This window comes from Hyla sarda, chromosome 6 (assembly GCF_029499605.1).
Source record: "Hyla sarda isolate aHylSar1 chromosome 6, aHylSar1.hap1, whole genome shotgun sequence".
Classification (NCBI taxonomy): domain Eukaryota; kingdom Metazoa; phylum Chordata; class Amphibia; order Anura; family Hylidae; genus Hyla; species Hyla sarda.
In genome coordinates, this window is record NC_079194.1 from 281,894,723 (window position 1) to 281,910,115 (window position 15,393).

Genomic DNA, 15,393 nt, shown 5'->3' on the forward strand with positions numbered 1-15,393 from the left:
TTAAGGGGTTAAAGTGATAAAGCACGAGACGCAGCTTCCTTTAAAGGACAAGTATCATGGAAAAAAACATATCCCCAAAGTTCTAGATCGCGAGGTTTCAGAGCGCTGGGGCTAGGTCCACAATGCGTTAGGGCTTTTGTTAGATGTATATGTCGGAATTCCAATGAAAATGGATGCAGTCACCTAGTGTAGTGGTCTCTAAAGTGTGGACCTCCAGATGTTGCAAAACGACAACTCCCAGCATGCGTCCACACTTTGGAGGCCACTGCTCTAGCGACTCTGTAATGGATGTATGTGCTATTTAAAGGGGTACTCTGCTACTAGGATAGGGGATAACATGTCTGATCGCGGAGGTCTGGCCGCTGGGGACCCCCGCGATCTTTGCTGCGGCATCCCAGTCATCCAGTGCATGGATCGAACTCCGTGCAGTGTCGGATGACTGGCAAACACAGCCGCCACGCCCCCTGCATTCATGTCTATGGGAGAAGCCTTGACGGCTGTGTACCAGCCGTCACGCCCCCTCCCATAATCATGAATGGAGGGGGCATGACGTCACCATCACGGAAGCACCAGGCTTCGGTGACCATAATGCCACAGCGCTGGAGATCGCGCGGGGGGGGCCTCATGTATATATGTAGGGGATAACATGTATATGGGCGGAGTACACCTTTAACCTCTTAAGGACTCAGGGCGTACCTGTACGCCCTGAGCCCGGTGTTTAAAACGTGACCCCGCATCACACCGGTTTATAGCCGAGACCCTGGGCTAACAGCGCGCGGCACCGATCGTTGTGCCGCGCGCTATTAACCATTCATACGCGGCGATCAAAGTTGACCGCCGCGTCTGAAAGTGAAAGTAAATGCTTCCTGGCAGCTCAGTCGGGCTGATCGGTACGTCGCGATAAAATCGCAATGTCCCAATCAGCTAGGACGCAAGCGGAGGTCTCCTTACCTGTCTCCGCAGCGTCCGATCTGGGTTTGATTGCTCCAAACCTGAGCTACAGGCTTGAGCAATCGAGCCCCTATTTCGCTGATCCATGCAAAGCTATGGCTTTTCAGGGATCAGCATAAGAGATCAGTGTGTGCAGTGTTATAGGTCCCTATGGGAGCTATAGCACTGCAAAAAAAAAAGTGAAAAAAAAGTTAACAAAGGTCATTTAACCCCTTCCCTAATAAAAGTTTGAATCACCCCCCTTTTCCCATAAAAAAAAAACTGTGTAAATAAAAATAAACATATGTGGTATAGCCGTGTGCGGAAATGTCTGAACTATAAAAATATATCATTAATTAAATCGCACGGTCAATGGCGTACACGCAAAAAAATTCCAAAGTCCAAAATAGCGTATTTTGGTTACTTTTTATATCATGAAAAAATGAATAAAAGCGATCAAAATGTCCGATCAATACAAAAATGGTACCAATAAAAACTTCAGAACACGGCGCAAAAAATGATTCCCGTATGCGGAAAAATAAAAAAGTTATAGGGGTTAGAAGATGAAAATTTTTAACATATAAATTTTCCTGCATGTAGTTATGATTTTTTCCCGAAGTACGACAATATCCAACCTATATAAGTAGGGTATCATTTTAACCGTATGGATCTACAGAATAAAGATAAGGTGTCATTTTTACCAAAAAATGCACTGTGTAGAAATGGAAGCCCCCAAAATTACAAAATGACAGTTTTTTCTTCAATTTTGTTGCACAATTACGTTTTTTTCCGCTTCGCCGTGGATTTTGGGTAAAATGACTAATGTCACTGCAAAGTAGAATTGGTGGTGCAAAAAAATAAGCCATCATATGGAATTTTATGTGCAAAATTGAAAGCGTTATGATTTTTAGAAGGCGATGAGGAAAAAATGAAAGTGCAAAAATGGAAAAACGCTGAGTGAAAGCAAAGTGGACAACACCAAGTTTTGAGTCCACTTAAAAAATGACATCCATTGCCCAACATTACAGTATGGGTCGGTCACCAACCCTTTACATGTGCCAGAAGCCCCAACACAGTGAGGACCTAGCCCAGGGGTCTCAAACTCAAATTATCTGGGGGCCACTGGAGGAGGTGGCTGGGTGAGGCTGGGCTGCATTTGCACCCCTCACATATAATGCCCCCATCATGCGCCCTTCACATATAATGCCCCTATCATGCGCCCTTCACACATAATGCCCCCATCATGCGCCCTTCACATATAATGCTCCTATCATGCGTCCCTCACATATAATGCCCCCATCATGCGCCCTTCACATATAATGCCCTCATCATGCGCCCCTCACATATAATGCCCCCATCATGCACCCTACACATATAATGCCCCCATCATGCACCGCTCATATATAATGCCCCCATCATGCACCCTTCACATATAATGCCCCCATCATGCGCCCCTCACATATAATACCCCCATCATGCACCCTTCACATATAATGCCCCCATCATGAGCCCCTCACATATAATACCCCCATCATGCACCCTTCACATATAATGCCCCCATCATGCGCCCCTCACATATAATGCCCCATCATGCGCCCCTCATTAGGTAGGCAGCAGTTTCCCCACATTAGGAATGTTGCATGTTCCCCACATTAGGATGGTAGCATGTTCCCCACATTAGGTAGCAGTGTGTTCCCCACATTAGGTAGCATTGTGTTTCCCACATTAGGTAGCATTGTGTTCCCCACATGCGGTAGCATTGTGCTCCCCACATTAGGTAGCATTGTGCCCCCCCGACACACACACACACACACACACACATACAGGCATACACACACAGACAGACATGCACACACAGAGAGACACACATGCACAGACAGACACACACACACAAACATAGACACACATATCTGTCCTGCGCTTCTCCTCTCCACCGGTGGCCAGACAAGTGACGTCACTGACGCCCTCCTGCGTGGGTCTGCGGAGGGATGTCACATGCGCGACATCCCTCATCAGACTCGGGCTGGCAGGCCAACCGGAGACGGGGAGGAGGAGGGCACGGTAAATTAAGGTAATGGGCCCTATTGGACGGGGCGGGGGTGAAGTTTTTTCTGCATTTAGCGCTGCTTGCCCGAACCAGGACTAAATGCCTGAAGAAGTCACCTGCCCGGCACCCGGAACTGCATGTCCCGGGCGTCGGGCAATACAAATTACACATCCCTGGTGCGGGCTGCAAAATTTCGTTTCGCGGTCTGGGAGTTTGAGACCCCTGACCTGGCCTAATAAAATGAAGGTCCCAAAATGCTGCACTCCTTTATTTCTGAAGCCTGTGTGTGAGTCTGGGGGCGGAGCGGAACAGCTGGAGGCACAATATAGGCAGGCCCGTCGCTATCGGACCGGCAGACCAAGCAATTGCTTGGGGCCCCGAACTGGCTGGGGGCCCCGAGCAGAACCGATGCTTGCACATCCAGTAGCGACGGGGCACTTCGGGGGGCCCGCACATTTCAATTAAATTACCTTTGTAGGGCGCGGGACCCTTAAGAATCAAAGCAGGGCCGGCACCGGACAGGTCAGGGGCTGATGGGAGTAGAGACGTCACGTGCCCCGCACAGGCACGCACGTCCACTCCGATCACCTGACCTGTCCCTGCTTACGTCCTCCAGCATCCTCCTCATGCAGTGTCAGGAGCAGCAGATGACTCACGCCGCTGCAACGATCCGCGGCAGGGTAAGTAAACTGGCCCGGGGGGGGGGGGGGTCAGGGGATTGTATGGTGGTTAGGGGACTACAATGGTGATGAGAGGTGTGTGTGGGGGGGAGGTGATGAGAGGTGCAGGGGGGTGATGAGAGGTGCAGGGGGGGGGTGTTATGGGGGTGATGAGAGGTGCAGGGGGGGTGTTATGGGGGTGATGAGAGGTGCAGGGGGGGTGTTATGGGGGTGATGAGAGGTGCAGGGGGGGTGTTATGGGGGTGATGAGAGGTGCAGGGGGAGGGGGGGGTGTTATGGGGGTGATGAGAGGTGCAGGGGGAGGGGGTGGTGTTATGGGGGTGATGAGAGGTGCAGGGGTGTTATGGGGGTGAGAAGAGGTGCAGGGGTGTTATGGGAAATGTTATGGGGGGTGTTATGGGGGTCATGAGAGGTGCAGGGGGTGTTATGGGGGTCATGAGAGGTGCAGGGGGTGTTATGGGGGTCATGAGAGGTGCATGGGGGGTGTTATGGGGGGTGATGAGAGGTGCATGGGGGGTGTTATGGGGGGTGATGAGAGGTGTAGGGAGGGGTGTTATGGGGTGATGAGAGATGCAGGGAGGGGTGTTATGAGGGTGATGAGAGGTGCCCCTCTTGCACCTCTCCTCATCACCCCCCCATAACCCCCCCTGGTTATAGTAGTGATGAGGAGAGGTGGGGGGGGGGTGAGTTATAGTAATGATGAGGAGAGGTTTGACGGGGGTTATGGGGGTGATGAGGACACAGAGGATAAGAGGGGTGTATATGTATATATGATGTGTATCCATGTGTGGCAGTATTGTATTCAGTGGATACAGTGTGGAGCAGCATTATATTCAGGGTACAGTGTGTGGCAGCATTATATTCAGGGTACAGTGTGTGGCAGTATTACATTTAGTGGGTACAGCATGTGGCAGTATTATATTCAGGGTACAGTGTGTGGCAGTATTATATTCAGTGGATACATTGTGTGGCAGTATTATATTCAGGGTACAGTGTGTGGCAGTATTATATTCAGTGGGTACAGTGTGTGGCAGAATTATATTCAGGGTACAGTGTGTGGCAGTATCATATTTAGTGGGTACAGTGTATGGCAGTATATTTAGTGGGTACAGTGTGTGGCAGTATTATATTCAGGGTACAGTGTGTGGCAGTATTATATTCAGGGTACAGTGTGGGGCAGGATTATATTTAGTGGGTACAGTGTGGGGCAGTATTATATTCAGGGTACAGTGTATGGCAGTATTATATTTAGTGGGTACAGCGTGTGGCAGTATTATATTCAGGGTACAGTGTGTGTCAGTATTATATTCAGGGTACAGTGTGTGGCAGTATTATATTTAGTGGGTACAGTGTATGGCAGTATTATATTTAGTGGGTACAGTGTATAGCAGTATTATATTCAGGGTACAGTGTGGGGCAGTATTTTATTTAGGGTACAGTGTGGGGCAGTATTATATTCAGGGTACAGTGTGGGGCAGTATTATATTAAGTGGGTACAGTGTATGGCAGTATTATATTCAGGGTACCGTGTGGGGCAGTATTTTATTTAGGGTACACTATCTGGCAAGGTTATAATGATTACTGTCTTCATGCAGAGGATGAGGATCTGCTGACAGTGAGGAGCCGTGGGGCAGGATTAAATTTAGTGGGTACAGTGTGGGGCAGTATTATATTCAGGGTACAGTGTGGGGCAGGATTATATTTAGTGGGTACAGTGTGTAGCAGTATTATATTCAGGGTACAGTGTATAGCAGTATTATATTCAGGGTACAGTGTGTAGCAGGATTATATTTAGTGGGTACAGTGTATAGCAGTATTATATTCAGGGTACAGTGTGGGGTAGTATTTTATTTAGGGTACAGTGTATAGCAGTATTATATTCAGGGTACAGTGTGTGGCAGTATTATATTCAGGGTACAGTGTGGGGCAGTATTATATTAAGTGGGTACAGTGTATAGCAGTATTATATTCAGGGTACAGTGTGGGGCAGTATTTTATTTAGGGTACAGTGTGGGGCAGTATTATATTCAGGGTACAGTGTGGGCAGTATTATATTAAGTGGGTACAGTGTATGGCAGTATTATATTCAGGGTACAGTGTGGGGCAGTATTTTATTTAGGGTACACTATCTGGCAAGGTTATAATGATTACTGTCTTCATGCAGAGGATGAGGATCTGCTGACAGTGAGGAGCCAGTGATGTCTGGATGTCAGACTCTGCAGAGAAGATGGAACTGGAGGAAGACGTGGTCTCTGGACCCGATGAAGAAGAAAAGATAACAGAGAAGACATCACTCAGGTCAGAAGACGTCACTCAGGTCACTGATATCATTGTGTATTCTCCTGACTGACCCATCAGAGCTGTAGTCACTTGTAAGTTCTGCAGTGATGATGGGTAAAACTGTGTCCAATCTGTGTCTCTCCAGCTGTTACAAAACTACAACTCCCATAATGCCTGAGGCTCTCCAGACATGATGGGAGTTTAAGCTATCCAACAGCTGGAGAACCACTTCAACCGAGGTGATCGGTGGGGGTCTCAGCAGTCAGACCCCCACCAAAAAAATGGCCCTGGGGTCTGGACAGGGGGTATGGGTAGGGAACACTGCCTGCCTAATGTGGGGAACACTGCCAACCTAATGTGGGGAGAATTATGCTGCACCTAATGTGGGGGGAACTCTGCTGCACCTAATGTGCGTCGTATCGACGTTCGCTCACGTTGCGCTCCCAGAATTCAAGCGTGACCTGCGTGAACATAAAGGGGGGGGGCCCTCCATGTCCATTTTGCTTGGGGCCCCCAAATTCCTTCAAACGGCCCTGAATATAGGGTCAGGTCATTGGCCGATCCTTTATGTGTAACCTTACCCTTAAGCTGTTCCCAACAGTTTTTTTTTTTTTGGCCTGTGTTCGTTTTTATCATTTAAAGTCATGTGATTCTTCCATCAAGGATTTCTATAAGAAATAGGGGGAAGGGTCACAGGTCACCGCTGTGGCAGGGCAGCCCTATGTGGGCAGTGAGGTAGGCCGAGCGTGCCAAACTGTCTGTGACACATGTGCCCACCTCCAAGCCGTACTGCGCACACAGGACAAAAGAATATGCAGCGGATTTCCCGCAGCACGAAATAACGCTGCGTATACGCTACGTGTGACCCTAGCCATATGGCTTTTTTTTTTTTTTTTTGCTTCCACAGACTTCTATGGGACAGAAACGCCAACATTTTGTCCCAAAAAAAACCAGTCTCAACATGCTGCAATTTTGAATCCAAAAGCGCAAAAAAAAGCCAAAGGTGTAAAAAAAAAAAAAAAATGCTGGATTGGCATTTCTTACATGACTTCCACCTAACAAATGGCCACAGCAATTTATTTTTTCTCAAAAAAGAAAAAACTGTGTGGCAATGTACCTTTTTTTTTAAATTATTATTATTATTATTTTTTATAGCGTTTTTGCAACATAAAAAATGTTAATAGTGAAAACCCTAGCCTTATATTCACCATTTTTTGAATAAAAAAAAAAAAAAAAAAACTGCACCTTTGGAGGGCACAATGGGGGAAGGGGATTGTGACCGAAAAAACAGTCGTGTAAAAACGAAAGAATAAGTAAATAAAGTAATCTTTTTCATTAAGTAATTCCTAGCGCTCGCTTTCCCCTCAGCCCTTGTATAACGCTCAGTACCGTATCACTGTGGGTGGCGGAGCGTTTCCCTCGATCCCGGCCGGTACTTTATCCCCGTATTCATCCGCGCTCTCCGCCTCAGACACGGCGATCCAGCTGCAGTCCCAGCCAGGCGGAAGTAACCGGGCCCAGGACAACGAGTCAAAAGCGAGGGGGCACTGGCGGGCTTCATCGCTGGGAAAAAACGAGGTAACACCCCGGAGCGGGTTATTTTTTTCTCCTTTTACAACACATACCGGCGTCTAACCCTAAACTTTTTTACCTTCTGTCGTCGTGACCGGGGGGGGAGGGAGGGGGGTTCTTCAACGGCGGAAGGACATTTAAAAAAAAAAAAAAAAAATACGAGGCACTATTTGTTATGGTGCTGCGGCCTCGGCCTCGCCGCCATCTTGAATGTTAATGTTTCCTTACAAAATATATATATATAAATATACCTCCCTTCACTCCCGGGTTCATCACTTGTGACATTAACCCTTTCTGTCGCGTACTATCTCTCTAATATTCTCTCCCCCCACAACCTCTCAAAAACCGCAGCGCCTTCGATCACATTTGCCGTCTTTATTCTCTGATTGCCCCCCCCCTTCTTCCTCCTCATTCTTCTTCGTTCTTTCTGGTAATTTTTGGGCGTTCTGTGGCTGCCAGGACTTGGTGAGATTGCTGGTCGAACAACCTCCACTCCCTTCCCCCACAGGTACTATTTTACCTTTTAACTTTTCTCTATTTTGTTCGCTGGTTTTTGTTTAACTTTGTTTTCAGCCAGGATGGGGTTAAATCGCTGGGTGTGAATACCGGGGCCCTGCGTTTACTGGGGAGCAGGCCTGATTCTCTATGGATCCTGCTAGATCATAGGGTCAGGGCCTGGGATGGGGGATTCTGGGGGTACAGGGGGGTCCCCAATCTATTGTAAACAGGCCATTGTCTGCCAGCCATGGAGTTGGGTCCTGTTCACACTGGATTGTCTGATCCCCCTTAAGTAAGATCAATTTAATGTTACTTTAGTCTTAGTATCAAAATATATATATATATATATATATATATATATATATATATATATATATATATATAGTGCAGATTACTTGTATCCTCCAGATGTTGCAAACACTACAACTCCCAGCATGCTAAAATAGCCAACATCTGGAGGATTCCAGTAATGTGCTAATATAAATAAAATGTGTTTTTATTTTATAGTGCACATCACTTGTAGCCTTCAGATGGTGCCAACACTACAACTCCCAGCATGCCAGGACAGCCGTTGGCTGTCCTGGCATGCTGGGAGTTGTAGTTTTGCAGCAACACTTTGGAGACCACCGCTGTATCCCGTCGTATCACCAGGTCCCATGCCTCCTTTGTGATCCCGGGATACACCATTTCTATTGTCCTTTGTTGTATACATTGGGGCCCCATCCTTCCCGTCTATGGAGGACTCCTGCTGGATATACCAGGAGGGGGGGCTCCATTATTAGCTAATGAGATAGATAGAGAGATTTATATATATATATATATATATATATACACCCCCCCCCCTCTCCAAGGATAATCCATTGACGACTATGACACACAGGATACAGAGATTTTATTGATGTCTCCCTTAGGATAATTAAACAGGTTTAACATGGGGGGGGGGGGGGGGGCTTAAGGAGCGTTTAAAGCATTGAGGAAGGGGTTAATCATAGAGCATAGTATTGTGTTTTTTTTTGTTCTGTTCCCCCCCATATGATTATTTCTAGGCTGTTGCATTCACATTCCACAGAGCGGCGGAGGAGCCCTGGTGGATATATCTGGGCGTGTGACTCTCGAGGACATTTAAATCAACATCGCCTCCCATTGGCTGACGAGTCAGTGAGGTGGATTTTTAATTTTTTTTTTTTCTTCTTTACGTCACTTTCCGGATATGATGTGTGGTGTGGCTTAGCTTAATAAAATCGATGAAGGGAGGGGGGGAGGATTTGTATGTTCACATGCGGCCGATTATGTGCAGGCAAAGTCCTGCAAAGCCTGTTCAGTTGAATGGCAGCATGACAAATCTGTGGTGTGGGAATATATACGCTAGGCTAAACTCACAAAAAAAAAATGTTTTTTTGTATACTTTTATAGGTGTCTTAACCCCTTTCTAACCCACCTCCGAATTTTGAATCATGCCTTACGTTCGCACGTGTCCTATTTTGCTGACAATTTTTTTCTACTTTTTCTATAGTGGGTATAAAAATCGGCAGCAGAAAATCTGTAGAAAAATACTGCACGTGTGAATGGACCCTTAGGCCGGGTTCACACAGCGCAATTTCGGTGCGGAATTACGTTGAAGAATTGAGACAAAAATTTACAGCTTATTAACTTTACAGCTGAAATTTACTATCTATTGACTTTAATTGGATTGCTCTGTCCTATTCAGACAGCAAAAATTTCAGCGGCGACGATTCTGCTGTGAAATTCTTCCGCATTTTGCAACCTTGAAACAGCTGTCTTTTAATTTTGGGCAATCCAAGGGGGGGAGAGAAAAAAAAAATAGATAGATAGATAGATAATATATATATATATCTCTATCTATCTCAAATGGTGAGACCGCACCGGTGACCGACCTCTGTGCTCGTGAATGCCCAGGCTGCCAGCCAGGCATAATAGTCCAGAAATCACCGCACAAGCAGGTCTTGGATCAATAAAAGCTGGTGTTCTTTATTCCCAAAATGAGGTGCAACGTTTTGGCAACAGTAGCCTTTATCAAGCGTGTGTGTGTATGTATATGTGTATATGTATGTATGTATATATATATATATATATATATGTGTTATATAATTTTTTTTTTTCATATTAACCTGCTCCAGAAAGTTTTATAAAGATTTTTAAATTACTTCTATTAAAAAAATCTTAAGTACTGGAAGGATTATTAGCTGCTGTATGCTCCTAATGAAGTTGTGTAGTTATTTTCTGTCTGACCACAGTTCTCTCTGCTGACACCTCTGTCCATGTCAGGAACTGTCCAGAGTAGGAGCAAATCCCCATAGCAAACTTCTCCTGCTCTGGACAGTTCCTGACAGAGTCGGCAGCTGAGAGCACTGTGGTTAGACTGGAAGGATCTACCCAACTTCCTGTGGAGCATACAGCAGCATATAAATACTGGAAGGATTGATTTTTTTTTTTTTTTTTTTTATAGAAGTAATTTACAAATCTGTATAACTTTCTGGCCCCAGTTGATATAAAAAAAAATAGATTATTTACCGGGTAATCTGTTTTTCATTAGCTCATGACAGTACCCCTGGAGAGGACCCCTTGAGTTTTTCACATTTTTTTTTTATTTTTACGCTTAATTAGTCCCCATAGGGGACTATTTATAGCAATCATTCGATTGCTAATACTGTTCAGTGCTATGCGTAGGACATTGCACTGATCAGTGTTATCGGTCATCTTCTGCTCGATTGCAGACCAGAGCAGAAAACCCGTGGAAGGCAGGTGAGGGGACCTCCGTCTGCCGTTCTGGATGATCGGATTGCCGCGGCAGCGCTGCGAGCGATCCGATCATCCATATCAGTGACCGCAATGCTGCAGATGCCGTGATCTGTATTGCTATCGCGGATGTCTGCCATTACTGGCGGTTCCCTGGCTTCCCTGATGGCTGCTGGGACCTGCTGCGCATGACCAGAGCATCGCTCCGATGCTCATGGTTATGTAATGGACATAACTTAGGACATTAAGTACTACTTCACCAGGAAGTACATTTACGTCCTGCGTCGTTAAGTGGTTAAACATCATACATTTTATTTGATTTTTTTTTAAGGGCGGGATAAATGAGGGGTGCTGTCAGGAGCTAATGAAAAAACGATTACCCGGTAAATAATCTATATTTACCTAATCCCTCATGACAGCACCCCTGGAGACTTAGAATAGTAACCAATCAGGGCAGGACTACCGCCTGAAGGACTACGTCCAAAGGAAAGATCAGAAACAGGATTTCATACTGTTTTTTAAAAAAAAGTATGTTTTGAGGACCATGTAGCTGCCCTACAGATTTGGTCCAAAGAGGCTGAAGCCTTCTCGGCCCAGGAAGAAGCCACTGCTCTGGTAGAGTGAGCTGAAAAAAAGGAAGGTGGATCCTAATTCTTTGTAGTGTAGGCTAATGTAATTGAAGCCCTGAGCCTTTGTTAGGGCCAGAAATTGGACTAAAAGATTTTCTGTAGAACGAAAGTCCTTAGTAGAGTCCAGATACTTCAGGAGGCATCTTCTGACATCAAGGTTATGGAACTTGACTTCACCTTCATGTCTCGGCTCATCGCAAATAGAGAGAAGAATAATCTCCTGAGATTTATGAAACTCTGAAACCACTTTCGGCAGAAAAGATGGTAAAGTTCTCATTATTACCCTGTCATCTAATATCTTGGTATAAGGAGGAAAGGCAGAGAGCGCCTGTAATTTTCCTACCCTCCTATGCATTGTTATTGCCAGGTGGAAGCACATCTTGAGGGTGAACAACTTGATGGAGATAGAATCCAGGGGTTCAAATGGTGGTCTTGACATGGCATCTAACTCCAGATTCAGATCCCAAGGAGGAACAGAGGGTCTTGATAGAGGATTTAATCTTGTTGCCACAGAAATAAAAGTTTAACTAAGATATTATCTGCTAACTTGCAGTTAAAAAAAGAACTAAGTGCAGAAATTTGTACTTTAAGGGTACTAGGACTTAGCTTCTTATCCCAGCCTAACTGGAGAAAATGAAGGATTTGAAGGATATTAGGATCTCCCAATGGATCGACTGCCGGTCCCACTACTCTTAAGGTTCTCCATGTTCTTAGGTATATGGCGGATGTTATGTCTTTCCTACTTGCAATTAAGGTGTTTATTACTTGGTCAGATAGGCCTCATGCTTTTAGAATTGAACTCACAGCATCCAGGCTGTTTGATGAAGGTGAGGTGACTGTCCCTGGTACAGTAGATCCTCCCTGTCCGGAAGAACCCATGGCTGTGAGGGCCTTCAAGGCCAGAAGGGCATTATCAATAGTCTAAGGTTCCGTCCTGTCTTATCTTTTTCAAGACCCAAGGAATAAGATGAAGAGGTGGGAAAGCGTACCCTCTTTCTTTTCCCCAATCCTGAGGAAAGGCGTCTACTGCTGTTGGGTAATCCAGTGGGTTGAGAGAATAGAACTTATTCTTCCTGTAGCTTCTGGAAGCAAAGAGATCTATAGAGAATTTTCTAAGCCTTTCCTCTATCATTGCAAATATCTCTTAGACACCTCTTAGACATCTTAGATATCTCTTGTTTAGACACCATTCGGACTGAAGAAGATACTCTGCTCAGGAAGTCTGCCACCTTGTTGTCTTTCTCTATCAGGAGAACCTCAGAGAGAGAAGCCAGCCTGGCTTCTGCTAGGGAAAAAATCTGGAAGGAGAGATTTAACAGGGAGTCTTATCTTGTTCCCCTCTGTTTACGTACGCTAAAGTGGTGGTGTTGTCTGAATATATCGGCACATCCTTCCCATGAATTTGAGGAATAAGCAAAGATGTTGCCTGGAACACTGCATAGAGCTCTTTGTAATTTGATGTAGACTGATGCATCTGAGGAGATCATCTGCCTTGAATGAGATGCTGGCTGCAGGAGGTACCCCAACCCAAGGACTGGCTTCTGTAGTTATACTCGCTACCGATGAGGGAGACGAAGGTACCCCTTGAGATAGGTTGTTGGGGCTCATCCACCATATCAAGGAGACCCTTACTTTTGAGGAAAGATAATTTTTGGTTTAGTGATGAGGGATTGCCATCCCACTTTTGAAGGATATGTCTGCAACATCCTGGATCTGTACGGAGTCCATTTCACTGCTACAATACAAGAAGTCATCAGACCTAGTACTGACATTGCTTCCCTGAAGGTGCATAAGTGAGACCGGAAAAGAAGGATTTGTTTGGCTAGAGCCAGGAGAGAAAGCTGAGACACTGAATCCAGAAGGATGCCCAAGAAAATGCACTGCCTAAAAGGGGTTAAATTTGACTTCTTTAGATTCAGACTCCAACCTAGATCTTTTAGTATGGAGCAAACTGCTTGAATATGAAATGAAGGGTTTCTGAGGAGTCTGATACGATCAGTAAATTGTCCAGATATGGAACCAACAGGATGTTTTGGGTTCTTATGAAAGCTGCCATCACTTTGGGGTCTCTCAAGCCCCAAGGGTATTCAACAAAGGGAAGGGCCTGATACAGTAAATGGACCCATGCTCCTTCCATAAAGACCGCCACTATTAGAAACTTTTGATGAGAGTTGTGGATGGGAATATGATGGTAGGCATCTTCTAAATCTACAGAGGCCATCATGCAATTTGGAAATAGCAAATGAATTGTGGATTTTAAGGACTCCATTCTGAATTTTTTTTTGTATGACAGGAAATTGTTTAATTTTTTACTACTTTTACTGTTACTCTGGGGGACTGGAACTATGACTTTTTTTGAGCAAAAGAGATTTTATTTCTGTTACCCTGGCCTCTTGTTTCAGGAAATCTTTCACTATCCCAGTGGGGAAGAATCTGTTTGGAGGAAAAGACCGGAATTCCAGAAGGAGACCCGATCTAGGAGTGGATAGAACCCTGGGGCTGGAAGGTTGTTTTTTACTACAAAAGGAATCAGAAGCGCCACCCTGAGTGGGAAACCCTTTCTTCCTATCAGAAGCCTTCTCTAGTACTTCGTCTAAGACTGGACCAAAAAGGCGATCTCCAATGCAAGGAATGGAACATAGTTTGCCTTTTGAGCCCACATCACTCTTACACTGTCTAAGCCATGTGGCCCTCCTAGAAGAATTGGATAAAGCGGCTGCTCTGGCACCCAATCTAACAAAATCTATTGGAGTCTGCCAAAAAATCTACCGCCTTGGAAATCTCAGGTAAGGATTCTAAGATCTCTTCTCTAGGGGTCTGGTTAACAAGATGGGTTTGTAATTGTGAAAGCCAGACTCTAAAGGGAGCGAGCAACACATGTAGCAGCTACATTGGTTCTGATAGAAGCTGTGGCCACCTCCCAGGTCTTTTTGTTAAATCACTCTGCTTTTTTTGTCTATTGGATCTGTAAGGGTTCCTAGATCCTCAAATGGCAAGGCGGATTTCTTAGTCATTTTAGCCACCGGACATCAATTAACGGGGCTCTATCCCATGATTTAGAGACTGATTCCTCAAAGGGGTACTTCCTCTTAAGGAGTATAGGAAAAAAAAATTTGTTCTCAGGATTTTCCCATTCCATATCACTTATTTACTTGATACTTTTATGCAAATTAAATGTACAGGATTTCTTGGGACCTAAGCCTTCATTATAGTACTTCCTCGGCCGTGACTGTCTCTCTGCTTTCCTCAAGATTAGCCGTTAGGCGGATTGCTTTGAGGAGCTGATCAGTATCATCTGGAGAAAAGAGCTATTTGGACTTAAACTCTTCTTGCTCTTCTTCATTAGAGGAGGAATATAGAGTAAGATTTTCCTCTTGTACACTGGAAATAGCAGGTGTGACCACAGAGGAAGCAGAAGCACCCATATTCCTGACAACTCCTAGTCCTTTAAGGGATGAATCTATCTCCTCCCGGATCATTACTCTTAGGTTGCTAGAAATTGCAGAGGACTCCTGGGCCATGATAACTTCAATACAGGCTACACATATGGACTTTTTATAGGCAGGATTTAACGGCTTCCTATATTCTGCGCATTTTTTAGTACAGGATTTAGAAGAAGACTTCTTGCTACCCTACAAAACAAAAACCTGTCTTTTTGGAGTGTCCACCTCCCTCTGTTGAATGCTCTGACATGCTGGAGGAAATTTTTCAGCAAAAAGCACTGCAGGGCAACCAGGAATGGTCTGCTCAGCTGCTGTGGGCTGGTGCTGCTGCAGGCTGTTGTTACTGCTGTGGGCTGCTGGATCGTTCAGCACTGCTGAATATTGCTGTGGGCTGGCTGCCTGCTGTCCACAGGGTTCCGGATGCTGGAAAAACGGCAACAGGGGATCCAAAATGGAGAAATCCCGCGCCCATTTGAATGGAACCGGAAGTAACCCTATGCTGCCGGGCTGACGTCACATCCGCCGGCGTTACTGTGCAATTGATGTGCCGGGTCCAG

At 45.4% G+C, this 15,393-nt stretch overlaps 1 protein-coding gene across 2 annotated transcripts in view; it reads left to right on the forward strand.

Annotated features, from left to right (window-relative positions):
• Nucleotides 1-7,360: 7,360 nt before the first annotated feature.
• KMT5B (lysine methyltransferase 5B) overlaps nt 7,361-15,393 on the forward strand; it is a 46,202-nt gene continuing 38,169 nt past the window's right edge. Inside the window, exon 1 of one of the 2 annotated variants that reach the window (XM_056527501.1) lies at nt 7,361-7,515. The gene's annotated coding sequence lies outside the window, so the exon portion shown is untranslated. Of the gene's footprint in view, nt 7,516-7,773; nt 8,018-15,393 lie in introns of those variants that run through there. The other variant, XM_056527502.1, reaches the window with a different exon arrangement.